This window comes from Siphateles boraxobius, unplaced genomic scaffold, assembly GCF_051911475.1.
Source record: "Siphateles boraxobius isolate OS27281-9 unplaced genomic scaffold, OSU_SipBor_1 8, whole genome shotgun sequence".
Lineage (NCBI taxonomy): Eukaryota > Metazoa > Chordata > Actinopteri > Cypriniformes > Leuciscidae > Siphateles > Siphateles boraxobius.
In genome coordinates, this window is record NW_027509208.1 from 30,379,250 (window position 1) to 30,405,570 (window position 26,321).

The window sequence follows — 26,321 nt, forward strand, 5'->3', positions numbered from 1 at the left end:
ACCAGTTGTTCCCTGCCGGTGTGCCGTTACAGGGCGCTGCGTTTGCTGCTCAAGTTACACCAGAGGCCAGTCTCGAGAGACTGGTACCCTTAGTAGAATTTCTGGCAGAGTGGAAAAGCCTTCCAAAAATATCTCATTGGGTCCTGCAGACAATAGAAAGGGATTATGCTATCCAATTCAGGTGTCGTCCACCAAGATTCAGAGGGGTTCTGCCTACAGTGGTGGGCCCCGAGCAGGCTCTGGTTATGGAACAAGAGGTGAAAGCACTCCTTAAAAAGGAGGCTATAGAACGGGTTCCTCCTCCCAGTGTGGAGTCAGGCTATTACAGCCGATATTTCATCGTTCCAAAATAGGATGGGGGGTTGCGTCCAATTTTAGACCTGCGCCTATTGAATCGCTCGGTAGGGAAGCCACAATTCAAGATGCTCTCTATCAAGCAGATCGTGTCACAAATCAGATCCGAGGACTGGTCTGTCACGATAGATCTAAGGGACGCGTACTTCCACATTTCCATCCTTCCACAACACAGGAAGTTCCTGAGATTCGCCTTCGGGGGCGAGGTGTACCAGCACAGGGTTCTTCCGTTTGGCCTAGCTTTATCTCCCCGCACTTTCACGAAATGCATGGACGCAGCACTAGTGCCCCTGAGGCTTCAGGGTGTTCGTGTCCTCAATTACATCAACGATTGGTTGTTTTTAGCTCAGACAGAGCAGATGGCGGTTCGACATTGAGATGTCGTTCTCGTTCGTATCAGGAAGTTGGGGTTGAGGCTGAACGCAAGAAAAGTGTATTATCTCCTCAGAAGACCACTTTTCTGGGTGTCGTTTGGGTTTCGGTTTCGATGCAGGCGCGACTCGCTCCGACCCGCATCGTTTCGATTCTCTCAGCTGTGAAACAAGTAAAGCTAGGCCACTTACTTACTGTAAAACAGTTTTAGAGACTGTCGGGTCTGATGGCAGCAGCGTCCGACGTTATACCTTGCGGCCTGTTGTACATGAGATCGCTACAGTGGTGGCTCAGGACCAAGGGATTCTCCCCGAGGGGAAATCCGCTCCGCACGGTCAAAGTCACGCGGCGCTGCCTTCGTGCTCTGGTCATGTGGAAAGAAACTTGGTCCCTATTCAAAGGGCCTGTGTTGGGGGCTCTTTGTCGTCGCGTAACGCTAACGACGGATGCTTCCTCACAGGGTGGGGGGCGGTCACGAGTGGTCGTCCAGCCCAAGGGCTGTCGCAGGACCATCATCTATCACGGCTTATAAATTGTCTAGAGATGTTGGCGGTGTTCCAGGCTCTGAAACACTTCCTAGCAGACCTGAGAGGTCATCATGTGTTAGTTCAGTCAGACAACACGTCGGTGGTCTCTTATATAAATCATCAGGGGGGCCTGCGGTTTCGCCGGCTTTACAAGTTGGCCCGTCAGATCCTCCTGTGGTCCCAAGGGAGGTTACTATTTCTGAGAGCAATGTATCTTCCTGGGTATTTGAATGTGGTAGCAGACTCCCTGTCGAGACAGGGGCCGAGGCCGGGGGATTGGAGACTCCATCCCGAGGTGGTGGAGCTCCTTTGGTTGAGTTTCGGTTGCGCCGAGGTGGACCTATTTGCTTCCAAGGAGACCACGCATTGTCATCTGTGGTTTTCCATCAGCCATCCAGCCCCTCTGGGGTTGGACGCTATGGTGCAGCCGTGGCCGAGGTCACGTCTGTTCGCCTTTCCCCCGATTGCTCTGCTACCTGGAGTTCTGGAGAGGGTTCGCCGGGACGGGGTCAGCCTACTATTAGTAGCCCCGTTCTGGCCGGCCCGAGTATGGTTTGCGGACCTGATTTCTCTCCTGGACGGCTCTCCCTTGGAGCTCCCGGTCAGGAGGGATCTACTCTCTCAGGCGGGCAGCATGATATTTCACCCCGCCCAGTATTGTGGGCTTGGCCTCTGAGGGGAGCCCAGCTCATGAACTCTGGTCTCTCAACCGAGGTTGTTGAGACCATTCTTCACTCCAGAGCTCCATCCACGAGGAAGCTTTATGCCTTGAAGTGGAAACTCTTCAGTTCTTGGTGTGGAGAGCACCTGCAGCACCCAGTTAACTGCCCAGTGGGTGCAGTGCTGGAATTCCTGCAGGAGCGCTTCTCCACAGGGCTATCCCCCTCCACACTAAAGGTGTATATAGCGGCACTGGGTGCTTACCACGTCCCTTTCAGTGGAGTTTCTCTTGGGAGACACCCGCTTATAACTCGTTTCCTTCGTGGCACACTGAGGCTGAGGCCAGCAGTTCGTACGAGGGTGCCGGCCTGGGATCTGGCCATCGTATTAGAAGGTCTTTCCCTAGCTCCTCTTGAACCTATCGAAGAAGTTCCTGAGAAGTTTCTCACGTTTAAGACTATCTTTCTTCTTGCTATCTCCTCACTAAAGAGAATCGGAGATTTGCAGGCTCTGTCGGTTTCACCCTCGTGCCTGGAATTTTCGCCTGGCATGGTTAAGGCTTTTCTGCATCCTAGACCAGGTTACGTTCCCAAGGTCCCTACTAATGTTGTTAGACCTACAGTTCTGCAGGCCTTTTGTCCTCCTCCATTTCTGTCGTCTGACCAGGAGAAACTTAATTTACTCTGCCCTGTTAGGGCGTTAGACGCCTATGTCCACAGAACTGCCCTGTGGAGGAAGTCAGAACAACTATTTGTGTGCTTTGGGCCACCCAAGAAGGGGTGTCCCACGTCTAAACAGAGAATGAGCAAGTGGGTGGATGAGGCTATCTCACTTGCCTATGAGTCGGCTGGTCAGCCTTCACCTTTGGCTGTACGAGCCCACTCTACCAGGAGTATGGCGTATTCTAAAGCCTTACTGTCAGGAGTTTCCCTCAGTGACGTTTGTGATGCGGCTGTATGGTCTTCACTGCATACTTTCATTAAGTTCTACGACCTAGACTTAAGTTCTACCCCTGGGGCACAGGTGCTCTCGTCCTCTGTGCGTTAGTTCTCACATGGCGGTCACTTGGTCCTATGGCGACGTTGGTATTAGTGTTCCCACAGCGTTTGACGCAGCTCGAGTTCCCTTGAAAGGGAACGTCTCGGTTACGTATGTAACCCTAGTTCCCTGATAGGGAACGAGACGCTGTGTCATTCCACCATACTCCCGGCATTCCCGCTAGCGCTTCCTTCAGGCCTATCAGAAGCTGTTGCGCTTGTGTTTATGGGTTGCTTTATAGTTTCCTGGTCGATGACGTCACCCGCCTATGACGTTCCATCTCTCCATTGGGCTGATTCCATACGTGCTTCATGACGCACAACGCAGGGGCGTTCCCACAGCGTTTGACGCAGCATCTCGTTCCCTATCAGGGAACTAGGGTTACATACGTAACCGAGACGTTTTCAATTGTGATGTTGCACCCAGAAAACCGCTTGCACTATACAGACTTCATGAATAAGGGCTTTCAATACATCCGCGCCTTAAGATAATCCACAATATTTTGTTTATTCTGATTTGTAAGGACCCAATTCGTAAGGGAAACCATCCTAACATCTTTATCCCTACTTTTTTTTACATTTTCGCTTATGTTCTCCTGACAGGTATGTGCTTCTTTCCATCCATCATGTGTTTTTTTTGTGTGGTTAACATGTCATGTGCTATATTTTGAAGTGCAGAGGGAGCGTGCTCACATTCACTTATTCCTTAACATAATTCACAGATTTTAATTTAATTTTACTACAATATTATTAGTAAACGTGTTCGTGCATGTAAGAAAAATAAAACCCAAAGTCATGATTTGGGGCCGCTATAGCATCCTGGACCCATATGCCCGGCATGCTCTTCACCCCCCGTAATGGCGCCCCTGCTCTAGGCCTGGGATCCAACATTTATCTAGCTGGCGATGCAATTACCAACTAGTGCTTAGCACAGCTTCTGACTGTCAGGACGAATGAAATGGAACAGAAAACAAAGAGGTGGTGAGAGGTTTACTGAGGGTTATCAGTTATATGCTGAGGGTTTAATTATGCCACCGGAGACAAACATACAGAGAGGTACCAGTTCCCAGACTAGCTGCAAAGTCAATTTTCTAATAAAATGCTCTTGCTTTCACACCATTTCACCATTTTAATCTTGTTCTCATCAGCCCAAGAGACCCTTTTCCAGAATTCTGCTTTCTCTAACTTTGTCTTGGCAAACTGTAAACTAGCCTCCCCCCATCCCCCTCCCCCTTCCCTTTTTTTGGCTCTGTATTGCATTTCATCTTGCAGTGTTGCCTCTGTTTTGAATGAATGAATGAATGGATGGATGAATGTGGCATTTATACAGCGCTTTTCATATGTACTACTGTACACCCAAAGCGCTTTACAATCATGTCGGGGTCTCTCCTCAACCACCACCAGTGTGCAGCATCTACTTGGATGATGATTTATTTTCATTATAGTGATACTTCTTCTGTCATTCCCAGTGGAAGTGTGATGGCTAAGGCCACCCTTGAGTGAACATTTAATTTGAATTGGTTCTAGTTTACTTTTATTTTATTTATTTTTTTGTATGCGAAATTTGATATTTCGTTTGATCTAAGAAATTAATGGGGTTTTTGGTCTATTATGAATGTCTATGTAATTACTTTGTTTCTTTAAATATAATTTACCCAAACCTTGGAACTGGAGAAGCTATGTTGTCTCTTTACGCTCTTTTGTTCTTTAGCGTTTTAAATCTCAAAGAGCAACAAAGTCAATAATCATTGATTTCTAGAGTGCACGCTAGAGTAAATGAAACCACAACCAAAATATGGGTTTAATGTTTTATTTACGTTTGTTTGTCAATCTTACCCGTGGTTCCGCTGGAATCCATGACTGCAGCATGTAACAAAGGTTTGGAATTGAAAAGGGTGCGGCCTTTCCTGGTGTCCTTTATATATCCGATGGGGAACTATGGGAAATGTAGTTTTGGGACAATATATTTACATTTTTTTATAAATGTATATGTAAATGTAAAATGTAAACAATATGGGCTGGGGTCGTGTGTTAATTCCAAATGTGTTTAAAAGAGGTTATTTTTGTGTGTTTAAGTGTATTTTCATTATTGCTTTATTGTAAATGTGATTTTTCTGTTTATTTAAATTTGTGTGTATGTATATATTTTTCCCTTGTAAGTTTAATGTAATGGAATGAGAATTGAGATCCCTGTAATTATAAGAATGGTTTGGTCTGGTTTGTTAAAAGGGCTTAATTTTCTGTGGCTGAGTTAGTTCTGGTAAGGGATCCCTGAGAAACATCTGAGACCCAGAACTCAGTAATGTGCTGATGTCCCATTTATTAGTCAGTGTTATTTTTTCCCTTTCTTTGTTTGCACAATGTGTGTCAGTACTTAAGTGTCACAGTCAATAAACCGACACTTTGTTGACTCCATGAATGTTTCCTGAAAATTTTATGAAAGAACCCTTACAGGAAGTCTATGTGTCCTTTTGGAAGGTCACCAATGCTACCTTTAATCTTAATAATGTTCCAAACAGTAGATTTAGGTTAACCAAAAGTTTGACCAATGATCTCCTTCTTATAATGGGTTCTTTAACTTGGCACATTTATGGTCCTCATGATGACAAATGACAAATATAAAACTCTGAAGAACAGAGGGGGAAAAATACAGAGGTCACTTTGACTGACAGAAATGTCAGTTTCTGTCTTTTCCAGTTGCTTAAGGATGTGTTCCTGGTTGCTATGGCAACACTGCCACCAGTGTTATTTCAGAAATATCACGGGAGGAATCAAGGTAGAGACTGCATTAAATTACCTCATGCACTAAAAAAAATGATTATGGCCCCAATTAAATTAAAGATAATTAAATTGTGTTCGTTTAAATAATAAAAAAAATTGTTTTTGATATTAATAAAAAAATAGTAATTGGTTTTATGGGAATTACATGTGTTTTTAACCAAGCTATGTGAAGTATCAGTTAGAAAAAAAAATGGTTCTCTGCACATGCGCGTAAATACACAGTTTCTTTGGCACTGTTTCCAGTCAGCTTCACAGGTGCGAGTTGAAGAGTTTTCTCATTCCATCGATTTTCACAGTAAGTTCTGTCAGGACATTATCGTCAAAGATGATTGACAATTAGCATACAGTTTAAATCGGCATTATGGTTCTGTTCTGAGCAAGAACTCCCTGCGCATCCATGCAGCCTAGCATGGATAAGAGCAGGGAGAGCAGCAATAACCCCCCTTAGGGTAAACAGATCAGAACCAACAAGAATGTATTGCAAATAATCATTAATGTTAATATTTTAATGTACAAAATAATTTGAGAATTTAGTCTGATTCAAAGGGGAATCAGAATGCCAAACCCTGACTGGACGAGAGGAGGAGCTGGGGATGGAGGAGGGTAATTAGCTCCTGAAAAATGCAATTGCTGCTGATAATACTGAGGGAGCTTATATGGATGTGATAGGCGTCGTATTCCTTTAGGTAGAGCTGAGAGTCAGCTGATGTGAGCTTGACTAACATGACCTGCCAGAACTAACGTTATGCTTGCACAGTAACTGTAATGTTAACTACCCGCAAATTAAAACCTGCAAACGTTAGCCCAGGGCATAACAACAATCGCTGATTGCAGAACAGAAATCGTGTCAGATGGAGTGTCATACAAATAGCCAACTGTAAGTTTGAGGATGGCCTTGTGCAATATTTGCAATGCTCTATTCCGGTAGATAAATGTATGTCTTGGCAATGAAATACATTTTTTTTTCAATTAATATAGGCTATTTATCAGGCAGGTGCCTATGCACTGTCAGAGTCTTTTGGGTTAAAATTGAATTACAGGTTGTTGTTGCACTATCTCAGATTTTGTTCAAACCTTGTCTATATCAAATGTGTCCCAAAGCCAAGGCCTGTAAAATATTTCAGTTCAAAGCCTATGTCTTCTTCAGTTTTACAGCCTGAATATCATATTAAGCAATATTTGGACATTAATATAATGAAAAGTATTATTCATAGGCATTATCTACTTAGACAGTGATACATTTTGAAAAATAAAACTTGTGATTTGCTTAAATATCTGATCCTTCTGCTATTACGAAACACAATTTTGCCTGTTTATAGCATTATCTCTTTTAATGTGATAAAAACACTAAATAATAATTTTGATTATGTATTGGTATGTAATTTACGGTGGTGTAAGGTGCTGGTAAAAGCTTTAAAATGGACATTGAAAGTGCTTGAAAAGTGCTTGAATTTGACCTTGGAAAAGGTGTATGAACCCTGAATCGTGCTCCCTTTCCATGAAATGCGAAAAAACTCTAGTTTTGTTTTCTTCCAGTTGCGCTCCATTTTTCTGGCTGCTCTCTTAAGGGCCTGATTATGCTTGTTGTACCACGGCGTTGGACTATTTTCTTTAATCTTCTTTAAGCACAAAGGAGCAACTGTGTCCAAAGTGCTGGAAAAGAGAGAGTCAAAAGTTTCTGTCGCAATATCAAGTTCTTTTAAGCTATCTGGGATGCTGAGGAGATGAAACTGATCAGGAATATTATTAATAAAGCGATCATTAGTTGCAGAAGTGATAGGTCTAACATATTTGTAACAGGGAGTCGACTTTGCAGCCTTGGCTAAATGAAGTATACACAAGACTAGATAATGATCTGAGATGTCATCGCTCTGCTGTAGAATTTAAATGGCATCAACATTGATTCCATGTGATAATATTAGATCTAGAGTATTAATACGACAGTGAGTAGTTTCTGACACGTACCAACTCTGATAGAAAATCAGCAAATACTTTGATAAAGTCTGTATGGTGCCCTGGTGGCCTGTATACAGTAGCCAGCACAAATCTCAAACGTGATTTACATTTACACTAGATAGTGTTACATTAAGCACCAACACTTCAAAAGAATTATATTTAAAACTAGACTTCTCAGTAATTCTTAAGATATTACTATAAATTACAGCAACACCTCCCCCCTTTGCCTTTCAGACGAGGCTCATGTTTATAACAGTATTCTTGTGAGGTGGACTCATTTAATGTAATGTAATCATCTGGTTTTAGCCAGGTTTCTGTCAAACACAGCACATCTAGGTTATAATCTATAATAATAGGTATTATTATAAATATTCAGCAACCTGAGCTTTATCATTTGTTCATCCGTATTATATGTGCTTTTTCTTTTGTTGAACATCAATTACATTTTTACCCTTAAATGGGTTTAGGAGTTTTTTGTATGTCCTAATTCGGCGAACAGACACCGTCTCTATATGATAATATCCACAAAGACACCACTCGGCCCTCACCCGGGGGGAGGGAGTGGATCAGTGACCAACTCCAAGAGCATCCTCCGCCATCCCTGAGCGGCCCGCTCAGGAATGCTTTCGCTATTGCTTGCAACCTGGCTTGGCAGCGACTGGAGCGGGCTGGGCGTCCCTACTGCGGCTGGCTCCATGCTGAGGCCTGGTTGAAGGCTGCTGCAGAGGCCCAGCTGGAGCGGCGGCAGGGGAACGCCCTCGGTGACGAGCAGGCAAAGGAACTCTCACCGTCGACGAACAGGCGGAGGAACTGCCACAGGCGGCGGGCTGGATGCAGCAGCGGGCCGCCGGGGCAGGATGTCCTGGATGGCCTCCGTCTGCGCTTGGGAAGCAGAGAACTGTTGGGCGGGGTTCTCCGCCGCGTCGCCGACCAGCCCAACCTAGGAAATTGGGGAGAACAGGAACCGAACCTTTTCCGCATTCACCATATCAACCAGGCTGAGCCAACGATGACGCTCCTGAACCACTATGGTGGACATCGCCAGACCTATCGCGCACGCTACGACACTTGTGCCACCGAGGGCGATGGCGTATGCAGTGCGGTGCTCACGGTCTGGGCTACCCTCGTGTATGTCCATGAGTGCCCTGGCCTGATAGACCTATAGCAGCGTCATGGCACGCAAAGAGGAGGCGGCTTGCCCACAGGCTTTGTAAGCTCTTCCTGTCGGAACGGACGAGAACTCACAGGCCTTAGGGGGCAGACGAGGATCCCTCATCCAAAAGGCAGCGGCCGACGGACACAGGTGCACCTGTTTCGCGACAGACCGTTCCACTGGAGGGATAGCCTGGCAACCCTTCACCGCTCCTCCGTCAAGGGTAGTGAGGGGGAAAAAGCTATTCAGGCAGTTTCTGCCAGAGAAAGGTGCTGTCCACAACCTGGTAAGCTCTCCATGCACTTCGGGAAAGAAAGGCACTGGGGCGGCGAGCTGAGAACCAGCACGGCCCAATCCTCCAACCGAGACTGATTCCGAGAGGATTCCACTCGAGCCCGGAAGCCTCGGCTGCCCGTTTCAGCATAGCTGACAATTCTGAATCCAGCTCAGGCAACATTACACTCCCAGAGGGGGATAACGCAGCCAAGTCATCATCTCCAGAGGCCAGCTGGCTGATACTGCTATCGACATCCTATCCTCTGGGGGAACCCCAATTGAAACGGCTGACTGGTCCATTACAGAGGGACCAGCACGTTCAACAGGAAATTCCACTGGCTGCGGTGTGATGGAGGAGTGAGGAGCCTACAGGGAATGGTTACCGGGCGAGACATCCATCATTATCCTCCGATCACCCATCCCACTCGGCACCCGGGGGTGGGGCAAGGTAATGGGGACTCCAGCTTTGCGGACGAAGGCGAGTCTCGATCTCAACACCACGACAGTCTTATTCCCGCAATGGGAACATGAGCCGTCCACAAAAGCTGCTTCAGCGTGCTGTAAGCCCAAACACGTGATGCAACAATTGTGACTGTCAAAGAGGAACAGGGAACGACCGCATCCAGAAACGCACACGTGGAATGACATCTTGAAAAAGACGCAAACTTACCCGTGTTGCTCTTTTTTTATAGGAAATAGGGCCCATAACCAGTGCTGGAGCACACAAGGGAATGACCACGGCAACACTGAACAGAGAACTGAAACAGTGAAGCACTCAACTTTCCGCCCTCTAACCAGCCATCAACAAACACAAACATTAAGAAATTTGTTGCTGGTAATACAGCAGTTGAGAGCTCAAAGCACAAGATCACCGCTGCACTCGCGCTGTAGAAACCACCAGCACTGGGAGAGTCTTCCAGAAGAACACCGACATACTTGCCCCTTGTAAACAACAGCACTCTTCAGAGACATCAAACGATCGGCTCCGAAGTGAAAGGCAACAGGTGCGTGCATCCACTTCTGTATTTATACTCGCGCCGCGGGGCGGAGTGTGAGATGCAGATCTTGGCTTGTTTTAACAGTACTCGAAGATGACAGGCTCCCTGTCGTGATCCCAATCAGTCGACACGTCGATTACGTTGAACATGAGCGACTGAAAGGGAATGCAGGATTTCCAAACAAAGAAAATGATTGATTAAATGCCAAACAAAGTTACCAATTAAATTACTTTAATTTAAACTGAATGAAATGAAGTCAGGTCTGGGCCATAAAAAGGGTCAACTTAACAGAACCAAACTTAACAATCAAGCGAACTAAGCAAACCAAACTAAACAAAATAAATGATCTCCTCAATGACACACATGGGGAAATTATATTCACAAATGACTAGTCCATTATACATACACAGGGAATAACAAATATCACTTAAACCAATTAAAATAAATAAAGTAATTCATTTCAGAAATATGAAGAAATGGGTCATAAACAAAGTAATATACACAAAGAAGTATAGTCAACAAAATATAGACAAAGAATTATAATAGACAAACAAAACAACAATCAATCCTACACCCCCCAGCTAATTGGCAGCATGGATTAGCCCAACGGAACAAAATGGCGGCAACTGACACCAGCCAGTCGTTTATTGGAACAGATCTCCACCGAAGCACAGCGCTGTGTCCCAGACAGCGCCAAATTTCCACTCTTTTCACGTAAGCAACTTAAACTAGTGATGGGAAGTTCGGATCATTTTACTGACACTCTTGTTCGATTTTGTTCATCAAAATTAACTAATCTTTTTTCGAGATGCAATGAACGGCATGAACGACTCATCACTAACTTAAACTCAAAAGAAATAAACGTTAACACAATATACCAATAATAACTAGAAGGTGTGCACCCAAACTAGTCACTTTGTTATGGCAGAAAACAAATTGAAAATTAAACCGTGAAAATGAACCAAATCTGTGTCAGTCATTATTATGAAATATGTGTATATAGCGTGATCTGTAACCAAGGTTTCCCTTTCAGTCGATAACGTCGGACGTAGTCGACGCGACTGAAATGGGATCACGCTAGGGAGCCTATCATCTTCGAGTACTATTGAACGAGCCAATGTAATTGGCGTGCGTGATTCGCATCACACACTCCGCCCCCGCGGCGCGGGTATAAATACGGAAGTGGATGCACGCACTAGTTGCCTTTCGCTTCGGAGCCGATCGTTTGATGTCTCTGAGAGTGCTGTTGTCTACAACGAGCGAGTGTGTCGGTGTTCTTCAGGAAGACTCTCCCAGTGCTGGTGTTCTACAGCGCGAGTGCAGCGGTGATCGCGAGCTTTGAGCTCTCAACTGCTGTTTTAACAGCAACAAATTTCTAAATGTTTGTGTGTGTTGATGGCTGGTTAGAGGGCGGAAAAGTGAGTGCTTCACTGTTTCAGTTCTCTGTTCAGTGTTGCCGCGGTCATTTCCCTGTGTGCTCCGGCACTGGTGACGGTCCTATTTTCTGAAAGAGCAACACGGGTGCGTTTGCGTCTTTTTCAAGATGTCATTCCGCCCGTGCGTTTCTGGGTGCGGTCGTTCCCTGTCTCTCTCTGATGGTCACAACTGTTGTGTCACGTGTTTGGCTTACAGCACGCTGAGACAGCTTTTGTGGACAGCTCATGTTTTCACTGTGGGAACATGACTGTCGCAGTGTTGAGGGCGAGACTCGCCTTCGTTCGCGGAGAGCGAGTCCCCATTACCATGCCCCACCCTCGGGTGCTGTGTGGGATGGGTGACCGGAGGATAGTGTTGGATGTCCCGCCCGGTAACCATTCCCTGTGGGCTCCTCACTCCTCCCTTCCACTGCAACCACTGGAGCCTCCTGTGTTGTCTGCTGGTCCATCTGTAATGGGTGGGCCAGCGGTTTCACTCGGGGCTCCCCTGGAGGACAGGACGCCGATTGCAGCATCAGAGGGTGAGCTGACTTCTGGAGATGATGACTCGGCTGCATTGTCTCCCTCCGGGAGTTCAATGTTGCCCGAGCCGGATCCAGAATTATCAGCTATGCTGAAACGGGCCGCCGAGGCTGCCGGGCTCGAGTGGAACCTCCACCGTGTCCCGTTCAGTCTCGGTTGGAATCTGGAGTTTGGTATCTTGGGGCGGGCCGCGCTGGTTCTCAGCTCGCCGCCCCAGTGCCTTTCTTTCCCGAAATGCATGGAGAGCTTATCAGGTGGTGAACAGCATCTTTCTCTGCCAGAAACTGCCTGAATAGCTTTTCCCCCTCATTACCCTTGATGGAGGAACGGTGAAGGGTTGCGAGGTGTCCCTCCATTGGAGCGGTCTGTCGACACAGGTGCACCTGTGTCCGGCGGCCGCTGCCTTTTGGGGGGATCCTCGTCTCCCCCCTAAGGCCTGTGAGTTTCGTCCGTTCCGACGGGCAGAGCTTACAAAGCCTGTGGGCAAGCCCCTTCCTCTTGCGTGCCATGGCGTTGCTGCAGGCTAGGGCACCCATGGCATGCACGAGGGTAATCCAGACCGTGCGCTCATAGGTGAGCACCGCACTGCATCCGACCTCACCCTCCGGGGTACGGGTGTCGTAGCGTGCGTGATCGGTCTGGCGATGTCCACCTTGGTGGTCCAGTAGCGCCTTCGTTGGCTCAGCCTGGTTGGTATGGCGGATGCGGACAAGGTTCGGTTCCTGGTCTCCCCAATTTCCCAGGTTGGGCTGGTCGGCGACGCGGTGGAGAACTGCATCAAACAGTTCTCTGCCGCTCAAGCGCAGACGGAGGTCATCCGGCACATCCTGCCCCGGTGGCCAGCTGCTGCCTCCACCCGCCGCCGGTGGCAGCTCCTCCGTCTGCTCGTCGCCGTGGGCGTTCTCCGGCCGCCGCTCCTGCTGGCCCTCCGCAGCAGCCTCCACCCAGGCCTCAGCAGGGAGCCGGCCGCAGTAGAGACGCCCAGCCCGCTCCAGGCGCTGCCAAGCCAGGTGGCAAGCGACAGCGAAAGCATTCCGGAGCGGGCCGCCCAGGAATGGATGAGATGCTCTTGGAGTGGCACGATCACTCCCTCCCCCCGGGTGAGGGCCGGGTGGAGCCTTTGTTTGTGTGTGTGTCTGTTCCGCCGCTGGCTCCCCAAAAAAAAAAAAAAAAAAAAGCGGAGCAAGCGGTACCCACACTTCAAAGAGAGAGCAAATTCATCTGTTCCTGGGTCCCAAGAGGGCCAGTCTGGCGGGTGTGACCCTGTATAGCCTTACACCCCTCAGCTCCCCCTTGGTCGCCAGCAGGCAGCTTGGTGCGTTCGAGGACCCGGTCATCCGCCTTCTCACGCGCCCCCTGCCGCTTGTGGAGACAGGTAAGTGTTGCACAGCACACTAACACCACTCTCTCTACTTTGCTGCCCCACCTCAGGCTCGGCTACCCCGCTCAAGTCAGTGATAGTCATCACATTAGGTGTTGAGCAGACGTGCTCCTGAAAATTCAGTGATATTCATCACACCGAGTGTTGAGCAGTGCTCCTGACTTGTGCGTGCTTATCTTATCCTGCTGGCGAAGGATTTGATATAGCCGCTCCTCCAGCCGGTACGAAGGCCAGTTGTAAACTCGTTCTTCGTGCTACTAGGTGGTGGGTCGTGACCATCTTGGCCCAAGATTGGTCTGCAGCTTTGACCTGAAAGACATGTGCTTCAGATCTCTACCTCCCGCACCGCAGGCCATCCTGTGTGTTGCGTCTAAGGGTGGAGTATCAGTACAGTGTCCTTCCCCTCGAGTGCTCCAGAGCCCGTTGGGTCTTCAGGTCAACTGGAAGAGAGTAATCTCGCCCACGGGCTGAGTATCTCTTTTCTAGTTTGGGAGAGGTACTCGGTCCAACATGTCTCTCCAATGAGAATGTGTTCAGCTGGTGTTGAAGTGAGAAAGGGTCCCACTGAAAGAACTTTCAGAGGCTCCTGGGGTATATGGTAGTCGCAGCCTTTGGCTCCCTCCATATGTGACCGCTTCAGCGCTAGCTTCACGATCGAGTCCCGAGGTGACCGTGGCAGAGCAGCTCACCCTGTGTGACTATAGTTCATCCCGGTCTGCTGCCAAACCCTCTTCAACAGAGCGGCCATGTACAAAGGGCGTGTTTTAACGGGGGCCTGGGCGACCCCCGACTACACGGGCATTCGTGCCTCGAGTTGTTAGACATTGCGACCGTTGCGCAAGCTTCCCCTGCATGTCACAAACTCACCCGTCACCTCCTCCTTGGAGTCAGACGCTTCTGAGGGCGCCTTATTCCACTCCTCCCGCTTACTCAATCGTGCCACCATCGAGCCTCACGACAGTTATAGCCAGGGCAAGTGGAGACTCCATCCCCTGGGTCCGGCTGGGTCATGACCATTCCGGGGCCGCTCAGTTGCCCCCCCGGTTTTATTTTTCCGCCAGTGTTTGGGTAAACCGAGCGGACTACCCTTGGACAAACACTGGGACTCAGCGGCCCCAGGGGCCCGCAGAAATGCGTTTAACCCCAGTGAGCCTTCTAAAAGTGACTGCGACTCATGGTCGCCTTGCGCCTGCAAGTCAGTGAAATCATCACTCTTCATGTTGAGCAGATTTGCTCCTGAAACTCAGTGAAGTTCATCGCACTCTGGTGTTGAGCAGCAATGCTCCTGTAGCTCAGTGAGTCCATCACAGGTTGCTCAGTGAATTCATCACACGCAGTGCTGAGCAGAAATGCTCCTGGTGCTCAGTGAAGTTCCTCGCACTCAAGTGTTGAGCAGAAATGCTCCTGAAGCTCAGTGAGTTTATCACACTCAGGTGTTGAGCAGTAATGCTCCTGAAGCTCAGTGAACTTGTCACACTCAAGTGCTGAGCAGAAATGCTCCTGTCGCTCAGTGAGGTTCTTCGTACTCAAGTGTTGAGCAGAAATGCTCCTGAAGCTCGGTGAGTTTATCACACTCAGGTGTTGAGCAGGAATGCTCCTGAAGCTCAGTGAACTTGTCACACCCAAGTGCTGAGCAGAAAATGCTCCTGAAGCCCAGTGATCTTCACATGTTGTGTTGAGCAATGCTCCTGTCTTTTGCGCCCGTCACTTGCACCTACGTGCCATGTCAGGAGAGGAACAGGTCTTCATAGTTGCCCCTCATTGGCCCAACTAGACCTGGTTCCCTTCAACAGCCTTCCTGACTTCCCCTGGATTCGGGGACGGGGCACGATGGCACACGCGTTCTTCCCCCGGGGATTCCGGGCGGTCTTACATCCGAACGCGGAGGTTCAGGTGGCTATCACAAGAACATGTGTTAGTTACCATCACTTCTGCGAGCACCCCCTAGAATTGGGTAGCGTGCTTACGCCTTTAGAAGTGGAACCTAGTCGTTGAGTGCGTCTTCTCCCCTGAGGAGATCCTGAAAGCTTTCGATCACTTCAGTGCTCTCTTTCCTGCAAAATGGGTTGCAGTAGGCTGTTTTCCTAAATCACCCTCAAAATGATGTTGCCTCGGTGTTTAAACGACGCTCATCGTGTTGCAGAAGTATGCAGAAGCACGTTCTGATCGTCAGGTTCCTGAGGAGCAAGGTCTTGTAAATCCTTGTGTCCCTCTTTATCCTCTTGGGCCTTGTCCCTGGTGCGACTGCACTGCAGAGACCGCCCCTGAGCCACTGCGGGTAGTGAGTTAAAAATTCTGTTATATCAGTTCTCCTGCTCGCGTGGTCTCTACTAGAGGGTAGGGACTTGCTCGCTTTCGGTCAACGTATTGTGCCTGGAGTCTGGGCCGGCTAACTCTCACAAGCTGAGACCCCGGCTCGGATTGTGCCCAAGGTTCCTACCTCTCCCGTAATAGGAGCAGGTGGTGAGCCTGCAAGCGCTGCCCTGGAGGAGGCAGATCCAGCCCTGGCTTCTCTGTCCGATTCGCTTGGACGTGTACAGAATGCAAGTCATAGACCTCAGACCAGCTCTTCAAATATCTGTTGGAATTCAGCAGAGAGGGAAGGCTGTTTCCATGCAAAGTTGCACTTAGTGCTTGCCTTCATTTCGGCAAAGATCCGAGATGCAACATGTCCACTTAGGTGTTGAGCTCCTCTATGATGAGTGTAAAGTGCTCCGCCTGGGCGTTGACGATATACTTTGCTAAACAGATTCTAGAGTTGGGGGCTGGACGACACCTAGTTGAACCGCTGCTTCCCGTGGGCTCCCTTCTCATGAAGCCAGTTTCACCGTGAGCCCGGTTCAAGTGTCGGCTTGCTGCGCCATTCCCCTCCTATGGACTGGATACGTGCGCCTTTCTACTCCAGTTGAGTTCCCTTAAAATTGAACCCTGTGAGTTCCTCCACACCCCTCCGACGTCGGACGTGCGGAACGTCTGGTGTTAGGCCTACCACTCGTAAGCAGTGTGGAACCTGTGTTAGGCTGGGTCCATATGTTGCGGTCCCTTCGGTGACCCCATATGTGTATTCTTCCACGATACGGCTCCCTGCGGTGAGCCCGTGTCTTCCCTCGGCAGAGTCTCTCTGCCGTCACTGTCCGGTGTGTCTCCCCCCGTCTTAGGCTGGAGCCACCCCAGTGACATTCCATATGTTAGACTGCCCGGTTGCCGCCCAGTTCATATGTGTATTCTCCACATTACCTCCCTCTGGGCTGGATGTGGCTTCCGCAGCGTCCCTTCCTTCCAACGTACGGGGAACGCTTTCCCAGTGGTCCTGTAGGAACAGCAGTGACTTCCCTGGCCTAAGCCCTGTCCTTCCCCGCCTTAAGTTTGCGGGGGCATCAGGAGGCTTTGGTTTAGGCACTGGAAGGTGGCAGCGTTAGTGGCGTGTTCAATGGTTGATCCCATTTCAGTCGCGTCGACTACGTCCGACGTTATCGACTGAAAGGGAACGTCCTGGTTGCGTATGCAACCCACCGTTCCCTGAAGGAGGGAACGGAGGACGTAGTCCCCTTGCCACTACCGCTGGACCACCGCTGACCCGGGTTACTCTCGGCTCCTCAGCGAAAAGCAACTAGTGCGTGCATCCACTTCCGTATTTATACCCGCGCCGCGGGGGCGGAGTGTGTGATGCGAATCACGCACGCCAATTACATTGGCTCGTTCAATAGTACTCGAAGATGATAGGCTCCCTAGCGTGATCCCATTTCAGTCGCGTCGACTACGTCCTCCGTTCCCTCCTTCAGGGAACGGTGGGTTGCATACGCAACCAGGACGATCTGCATCAAATGTTTAATCATGAAATACTAAAAATAACCAACATAATGTGTAAACAACCCAGAAAGAATGCATGTATGCATGTTTTCTCAGTTACCGTCCTTTTGTGTGGCCAGGGTATCGGTCTTTAGAACTCAATAGCCGCATTTCCGCTGTCGTAATGAATTAATTTGTGTCAAAATTGCATATTAGTCACACAGAAATAAAGTGGTTCCCTTTCAAGGGAACTCGAGCTGCGTCAAACGCTGTGGGAACGCCCCTGCGTTGTGCGTCCTGAAGCACGTATGGAATCAGCCCAATGGAGAGATGGAACGTCATAGGCGGGTGACGTCATCGACCAGGAAACTATAAAGCACCCCATAAACACAAGCGCAACAGCTTTCTGTGCCTTCAGTCGCGCTATATGTGAATCTGTCCCTGTGTGAATATTGTCTGTCTTTACATACTCTGCACCACACAAACAATTTATATATATATATATACATATATATTAAGAGAGATATGGCGAATGAACAGCAGTTTAGGAAGTGTGTCCCTCCCTGCTCGCATTATTTTACGAGTGGGGATACACACGTTCCTTGTGTTGTTTGTTTGGGAGTGCAGCATGCCCAGTCAGCTCTCGAGGGAGCTGATTGTGAGCATTGCGAGCGTCTGCCATTAAGGACGTTCCGCTCCCCCCGGGCGCTCTTCGAGGAGAGCGGTTCGGTGCGCGCTCCCCGCGGTTCGGGTCCCGCTCTTGCCGAGGCAGAGCGACGACGCGTATCGTGGGGATCGCAGATGGATCTCCAGCGGGGTTAGAGACGGGCTCTGCCTTATCTCTCCCTTCACCTGTGAGATCCAGTGCCTGAGGGACGCTGAGGGACGTGAGTGAGAGTGAGGAGGTCAGTGCTGACGTGGTTTGCGAACTGCGTCAGGCTGCTGATTTATCCCTGCGCGCAACCAGAGAGTCGGCCAAGCTTGTGGGTCGATCTATGGCAGCTCTGGTGGCCGCAGAAAGACATCTATGGTTAAATCAGACAAATATAAAAGAAAAAGAAAAAGCTTTCCTTTTAGACACTCCTCTCTCCTCCCTGGGTTTATTTGGCGATGCTGTAAATTCTGTCATCGATAAATTCCAGGAGAAGGAAAAGCAAACAACAGCTTTTAAGAAATTTCTCCCTTTAAAAATTCATGTCCCTGGGGCTGCTGAGCGGGAGCAGCCCCGGCCGTCTGCGAGCTCATCATATAGGGCGCTGAAGCAGAGTGTCGCGTCTCGTGCTCCCCCTGCTGGACAGTGGGCTCGGCCGCGGCACTCTCAGCCGAAATCTCCCAGTAATAGAACTGATCTGAGGGCAGTTATATTAGCTAAGAAGGCTTGGGTTAAGAAGAAGTCCTGGCGCCACGGCGCGCAGGACACTGAGGGTGGTCCCCACCGAGGCGGAAAGGTGTTCACCTCTTTCTACGGTGCCCATTCTTCCTCGGTGCCCTCAGGGGCCCGTTCTGCCAACCCCGCCTTCATGCCGGGGCGCAGAAGGTCCCAGCGAGCGATTTCCCTGAGGAGGGTTTCAGAGCGGTTAGACCAGTTGTTCCCTGCCGGTGTGCCGTTACAGGGCGCTGCGTTTGCTACTCAAGTTACACCAGAGGCCAGTCTCGAGAGACTGGTACCCTTAGTAGAATTTCTGGCAGAGTGGAAAAGCCTTCCAAAAATATCTCATTGGGTCCTGCAGACAATAGAAAGGGATTATGCTATCCAATTCAGGTGTCGTCCACCAAGATTCAGAGGGGTTCTGCCTACAGTGGTGGGCCCCGAGCAGGCTCTGGTTATGGAACATGAGGTGAAAGCACTCCTTCAAATGGAGGCTATAGAACGGGTTCCTCCTCCCAGTGTGGAGTCAGGCTATTACAGCCGATATTTAATCGTTCCAAACCCGCATCGTTTCGATTCTCTCAGCTGTGAAACAAGTAAAGCTAGGCCAGCTACTTACTGTAAAACAGTTTTAGAGACTGTCGGGTCTGATGGCAGCAGCGTCCGACGTTATACCTTGCGGCCTGTTGTACATGAGATCGCTACAGTGGTGGCTCAGGACCAAGGGATTCTCCCCGAGGGGAAATCCGCTCCGCACGGTCAAAGTCACGCGGCGCTGGCTTCGTGCTCTGGTCATGTGGAAAGAAACTTGGTTCCTATTCAAAGGGCCTGTGTTGGGGGCTCTTTGTCGTCGCGTAACGCTAACGACGGATGCTTCCCTCACAGGGTGGGGGGCGGTCACGAGTGGTCGTCCAGCCCAAGGGCTGTCGCAGGACCATCATCTATCACGGCTTATAAATTGTCTAGGGATGTTGGCGGTGTTCCAGGCTCTGAAACACTTCCTAGCAGACCTAAGAGGTCATCATGTGTTAGTTCAGTCAGACAACACGTCGGTGGTCTCTTATATAAAACATCAGGGGGGCCTGCGGTTTCGCCGGCTTTACAAGTTGGCCCGTCAGATCCTCCTGTGGTCCCAAGGGAGGTTACGATTTCTGAGAGCAATGTATCTTCCTGGGTATTTGAATGTGGTAGCAGACTCCCTGTCGAGACAGGGGCCGAGGCCGGGGGATTGGAGACTCCATCCCGAGGTGGTGGAGCTCCTTTGGTTGAGTTTCGGTCGCGCCGAGGTGGGCCTATTCGCTTCCAAGGAGACCACGCATTGTCATCTATGGTTTTCCATCAGCCATCCAGCCCCTCTGGGGTTGGACGCTATGGTGCAGCCGTGGCCGAGGTCACGTTTGTTCGCCTTTCCCGCGATTGCTCTGCTACCTGGAGTTCTGGAGAGGGTTCGCCGGGACGGGGTCAGCCTACTATTAGTAGCCCCGTTCTGGCCGGCCCGAGTATGGTTTGCGGACCTGATTTCTCTCCTGGACGGCTCTCCCTTGGAGCTCCCGGTCAGGAGGGATCTACTCTCTCAGGCGGGCGGCATGATATTTCACCCCCACCCAGTATTGTGGGCTTGGCCTCTGAGGGGGCCCAGCTCATGAACTCTGGTCTCTCAACCGAGGTTGTTGAGACCATTCTTCACTCCAGAGCTCCATCCACGAGGAAGCTTTATGCCTTGAAGTGGAAACTCTTCACTTCTTGGTGTGGAGAGCACCTGCAGGACCCAGTTAACTGCCCAGTGGGTGCAGTGCTGGAATTCCTGCAGGAGCGCTTCTCCACAGGGCTATCCCCCTCCACACTAAAGGTGTATGTGGCGGCACTGGCTGCTTACCACGTCCCTTTCAGTGGAGTTTCTCTTGGGAGACACCCGCTTATAACTCGTTTCCTTCGTGGCACACTGAGGCTGAGGCCAGCAGTTCGTACGAGGGTGCCGGCTTGGGATCTGGCCATCGTATTAGAAGGTCTTTCCCTAGCTCCTCTTGAACCAATCGAAGAAGTTCCTGAGAACTTTCTCACGTTTAAGACTATCTTTCTTCTTGCTATCGCCTCACTAAAGAGAATCGGAGATTTGCAGGCTCTGTCGGTTTCACCCTCGTGCCTGGAATTTTCGCCTGGCATGGTTAAGGCTTTTCTGCATCCTAGACCAGGTTACGTTCCCAAGGTCCCTACTGATGTTGTTAGACCTACAGTTCTGCAGGCCTTTTATCCTTCTCCATTTCTGTCGTCTGACCAGGAGAAACTTAATTTACTCTGCCCTGTTAGGGCGTTAGACGCCGATGTCCACAGAACTGCCCTGTGGAGGAAGACAGAACAACTATTTGTGTGCTTTGGGCCACCCAAGAAGGGGTGTCCCGCGTCTAAACAGAGAATGAGCAAGTGGGTGGTCGAGGCTATCTCACTTGCCTATGAGTCGGCTGGTCAGCCTTCACCTTTGGCTGTACGAGCCCACTCTACCAGGAGTATGGCGGCTTCTAAAGCCTTACTGTCAGGAGTTTCCCTCAGTGACGTTTGTGATGCGGCTGGATGGTCTTCACTGCATACTTTCATTAAGTTCTACGACCTAGACTTAAGTTCTACCCCTGGGGCACAGGTGCTCTCGTCCTCTGTGCGCTAGTTCTCACATGGCGGTCACTTGGTCCTATGGCGACGTGGGTATTAGCGTTCCCAAAGCGTTTGACGCAGCTCGAGTTCCCTTGAAAGGTTACGTATGTAACCCTAGTTCCCTGATAGGGAACGAGACGCTGCGTCATTCCACCATACTCCCGGCATTCCCGCTAGCGCTTCCTTCAGGCCTATCAGAAGCTGTTGCGCTTGTGTTTATGGGGTGCTTTATAGTTTCCTGGTCGATGACGTCACCCGCCTATGACGTTCCATCTCTCCATTGGGCTGATTCCATACGTGCTTCAGGGCGCACAACGCAGGGGCGTTCCCACAGCGTTTGACGCAGCGTCTCATTCCCTATCAGGGAACTAGGGTTACATACGTAACCGAGACGTTTACCGTTATTTCACAAAAGAAAGAAGATACACTTACTTATTCAGTCACGTCTGTTTCTGTTTATTTGTTACAGGACATCACATTCAGGAAGAATGATCATTTTTACAAATATTCCACCAAAAATACGATCTGAGGAGCTTTAGCACTCTCTCCCAATACAGTTATATTTTCAGTGAAACAGAGGAAGCTCCCGAAAAAGGTTGCTTTTATTTTATGATAGGTTAGGCTATGCGGAGCTAAATATGTCGTGTCCAGTGGAAAGGCGGCTTTAGCGTTTGGCTCCTAAAAATCTACCCTGTTTTGATGATTCCTGAGTGGTTTTAGTTAGTGTGCATCAATGACGATATGTAAGTGTGCTGTTTATTATTAATGTTTTTTTGAGAGTGTTTCTAGCAGCTATTTAATATCATAATATGTGGTGATTCATCCGAATGCTAAGCTAATCACAATTATTTGTGAAAGACGTTATTTTTATAATGTTTGTCTAGCTTTAGGTGACTACTCACGCTGTCTATTCACACTGTAATAATTTAATTGCTACTGTTGATTAATTTATTATTAGAATTGTTGTTCTATTTCTACAATATATTATTCTCATTTATTCTGATAATATCGTTCTTTCCTAGCTTATGAGCAAACTGTTGTACTAATTTGTGATGATACTATTGCAATTAGTAATTATTCCTTCTCTCGGTTTATTTAAGAACCACAGACACACGAACACAACTACACAACTACATGTTGTCCCAACCCCTTAAGACCTTTGTTTATCTTCGGAACACGAATTAAGATATTTTTGATTAAATCTGAGAGCTGGATCACTCCTCCATAGGCTTCTTAAGGGATTGAAACTTGTTCCCTGAAAAGTTATTAAAGACATCGTTAAAATAGTCCAAGTGACTAAAGTGGCTCAATCTTAAGTTTATCAAACTACAAGAATACTTTTTGTGCGCAAAAAACCCCCAAAATAACGACTTTATTTCAACTATTCATTTCCTTCTCTGTGGGCCTCGAGTCAGTTCACTAGTGTAATAGCGTAAGCTACTGTTGTTATACGTCACACGCATCACACACATGACCAGCGTCGGCCAATAGTGAGCCTAGGTGTGACGTAGCACTACGCAATCACACTACGTTAACTGACTAGTTCTGACTACTTACAAAGCACTAAATGGTTTACCTCCCCATTACTTGAGCGAGCTCTTAACGCATTATAGTCTGTCATGTCTATTGCGATCTCAAAATTCCGGCCAGTTGATAATACCTAGAATATAAAAATCGACTGCTGGCGGTAGATCCTTTTCCTATTTAGCATCAAAACTTTGGAACAGTCTTCCTAACATTGTCCGGGAAGCAGACACACTCTGTCAGTTCAAATCTAGACTAAAAACACATCTCTTTGACCTAGCATACACATAACACATTTTAGACTTCTTTAATTCAATGTTAGGCTACACAGTTTATGTCAGCCGGAACCAGGAATACTTCCCATAAATCCTGATGTACTTGTTGCATCATAAGAAGGATGGCGTCTACCCTAATATTAGTCTCTCTGTTTATCACAAGGTTTACTGCAGTCTGCCGGATCCAGGCCGTATCCGGATCTGATGAAGGACATGCGCCTGGACAAGACTACAACGCAGTCCTGAGGTGTCAACTAGTGACAGTGGCAGAACGGCACGCTCCGTCTGAAAGCACCCTGGCCTGCCTCCAAACCCTCAGTCCATAACAGATCTTTTGTTTCTCTGGGCCAACGGTGCCTAGAACGAGTGTCCATCAATACCGGCTGAGTGGCCATATACAAAGGGCATGCAGTAACGGAGGTCTGCGTAGTCCTCCGACTGCATTGGCATCCATTGCCTCGAGTTGCTTGCCGTTCATCTCGCTTTGAGAAACCGCAACTCAGTGAATTTGTACTGGTCTGAAAAGACAACATTGCCACTGTTGCGCTATGCTTCCCAAGCATTTCACAACTCTCCAGCCACCACCTCCTCTGTGTCAGAAGCTTCTGAGGTCGCTTCATTCCACTTATTACTTCTGGCCTGCTTAATCGTGCCGCTGATAAGCCTCACGAAAGCCTATGGCCCAGGGAGAGTGGAGTCTCCGTCCCCAGGTGGTCCATCTGTTTGGGACCACTTCGGGGCTGCACAGTTACATCTGTTGCCCCTCCGGACTCGTCCCTACGCCAGTTGTTTTTTCTCCTGTCTGAGTGGACATCCCTCGACCCAGAAAAAACTCTGGCCACAGCTGGCCCTGGGGCCCCTGCAGAAAGCATTCCCCTTTTGTGTGCAAGAAGAAGTGAGCCTTCTTGCACACAACTTTGCTAAAGTCTTGGAAGAGATGGAGAAGGACTTGCTAGTGGCCCCTTATTGGCCCAACCAGACCTCTCCTCTCGGCAGCCCTTCCTAACTCCTTCCTCTGAGTACATTCTCAGGGATGGGGCATGATGACACACGCATTTAGACACTGAAGAGTTCCAGGTCTGGTTCTAAAAAGTATGGGATGCGGAGGTTCTGGTTACCACCGCAAGAGTTTTTATGCCGTAGAGACCATGACTTCTGTAAGAGCACCCTCTCAAAATGAGGCACGCTCCCCCTTAGAAGTGGAACTTATTCGTTGAATTGAGTCTTCTCTCCGTGACGAGATCCCGAAGGTGTTTGATCACTTCAGTGCTTCTTTCATGCTAATAGGTTGGAGTGAGGGCTGTCTCCTCCACCTCAAAATGTTGTTGCCTCTGTATGGCCGCACATGCAGTGGATACAAATCCGTGGGAAGCACGACTTGATCGTCAGGTTCCTGAGGGGAGCAAGGAGACTGAATCCGCCTTGCGCCCCCTCTTTACCCTCTTGGTACTTATCTCTGGTGCTACTACACTGCAGAGAACTCCCTTGAGCCCTGCAGGCAGTGAGTTAACCTGTTAACCGTTTCCAGAGCGTCGGCGCACTGAAGCGTTTTTTTTTTTATTTAGTTCAAATTTACTATCAGATTTAATGTTATACCTTGACAAACTATACATCATTAAAAAGATATAATACTCAAGATTCAGTATTTGACCACTATTGTATTCTGAGAAACTTATAGTGGCAGTTATGTCTTAATTTGTGTCAGGAGTTATGAAATGAAAAAATGAGTCGATACCTTTAATATGAATTATGAGCGTCAGCTGGTCCATTCATAAAAAACACTCCAAGCTGTCGTCATGACAGCGATTCACAAAACATCGTCCCTCAGGGCTTTAGCTCAAAAATGTGCAGACTTGGAGAAATATTGATATATTCTCATAGATTCACATCATATTTCTATAGACAGGAATAATATTTGTTGAATTTATACCCAAATGCGTCGATGTAATCATTATGATCGCTTCTTACTGAGATGTGCTATGTTTTCAATTCATACCAATAGCCTGAGGGCGCTATATGCACAATAACAGTCCATATATGGATCACGAAGAAGACCCATAGTCATGTGACATTCCAGGACGTCACTGATACAGAAAGTAGCTGACAGAGATCGCTGTAACATGCAGATAAAGATGTTTTGAAGACAATAAACATGATTGCAATGATATTTGAGTTACCTGTGTTCTTCAAGCCATGCCAGGTATTTCATAATAATAGATTATATTTATAATGTAATGCTAATCGATATAGATTTCATCATCGTGCAGAACACTATAAATAATACATTTTCTGTCGGATTTTTTTTTATCTGAAGCCAAATTAGATCACAGAAGATTATTTAAAACACTCGATTTGCGTTATAAAGTAAGTTTGGAGCACAAACATGGTTTTAATCTCATAAATGGTCGTGTATTGATGGTGTGCTAAGCTAACATGCTAGCTAGCCCAGGTGCACCTGCCACCAGCAGTTATTGTTTTATGATTTTTTTCTAAATAGGAATGCTTACTGAAATGTTTCAGTGCATTTGATACCAGTTTCAAATATTTAGTGAGAACTTTGATAAAAGAAATTAGGGTTTGAAACCCTATGAATAGCCTGTGAATAGCCAGTCGTTAGTAGCTATAATGCAGACAAAAGAAATGCATATTTAGAGCCATAACCAGTCTGGAGAGGTGTAAATGTGTGCAAGGAGAGACTGACTCTGAATGGGGCTCGTTTGCGCCACAAAATAATAGAGACAATAGACTGATTAGATGACTCAGAAGATGACTAAACATCAGTTTGTATTTTAGAGTCTAATCAAAATAAAGTAATTTGACATGATCTTGAAAAACATTTAACTAAATACAGAGTTTTAGACTTATCATTTTCAGATTTTAAATATAAAATGGTCACACATATGGCTTTAGCTGCAGTGCATTTCTAGATTGCTCCAGGGCCAACTTCAATTTTATTTTTATGAAGATGTTTCATAAAAGTAAATTTCTAATAACTTTACAAAACTTTGAAGCTATTTAAACATTTTTTTTTCATTATGACAATAATTATTTCTACATTTACAATAAACTACTAGGTGTCAGCTTTCAAATGAGATCATACTTGTGCTTTTAGTGCAAAGGGTTCATGAACTGTATCTGTTTAAGTTTGGGTATGCCATTTCTGGGGATTTTTCAAAAGTGGCCTTGAAGGTTAACAGGTTAAAAATCCTGTTTTTAGAGAAACCTCTGCTTGCTTGGTCTCTATCTAGAGAGTAGAGACTTGCAC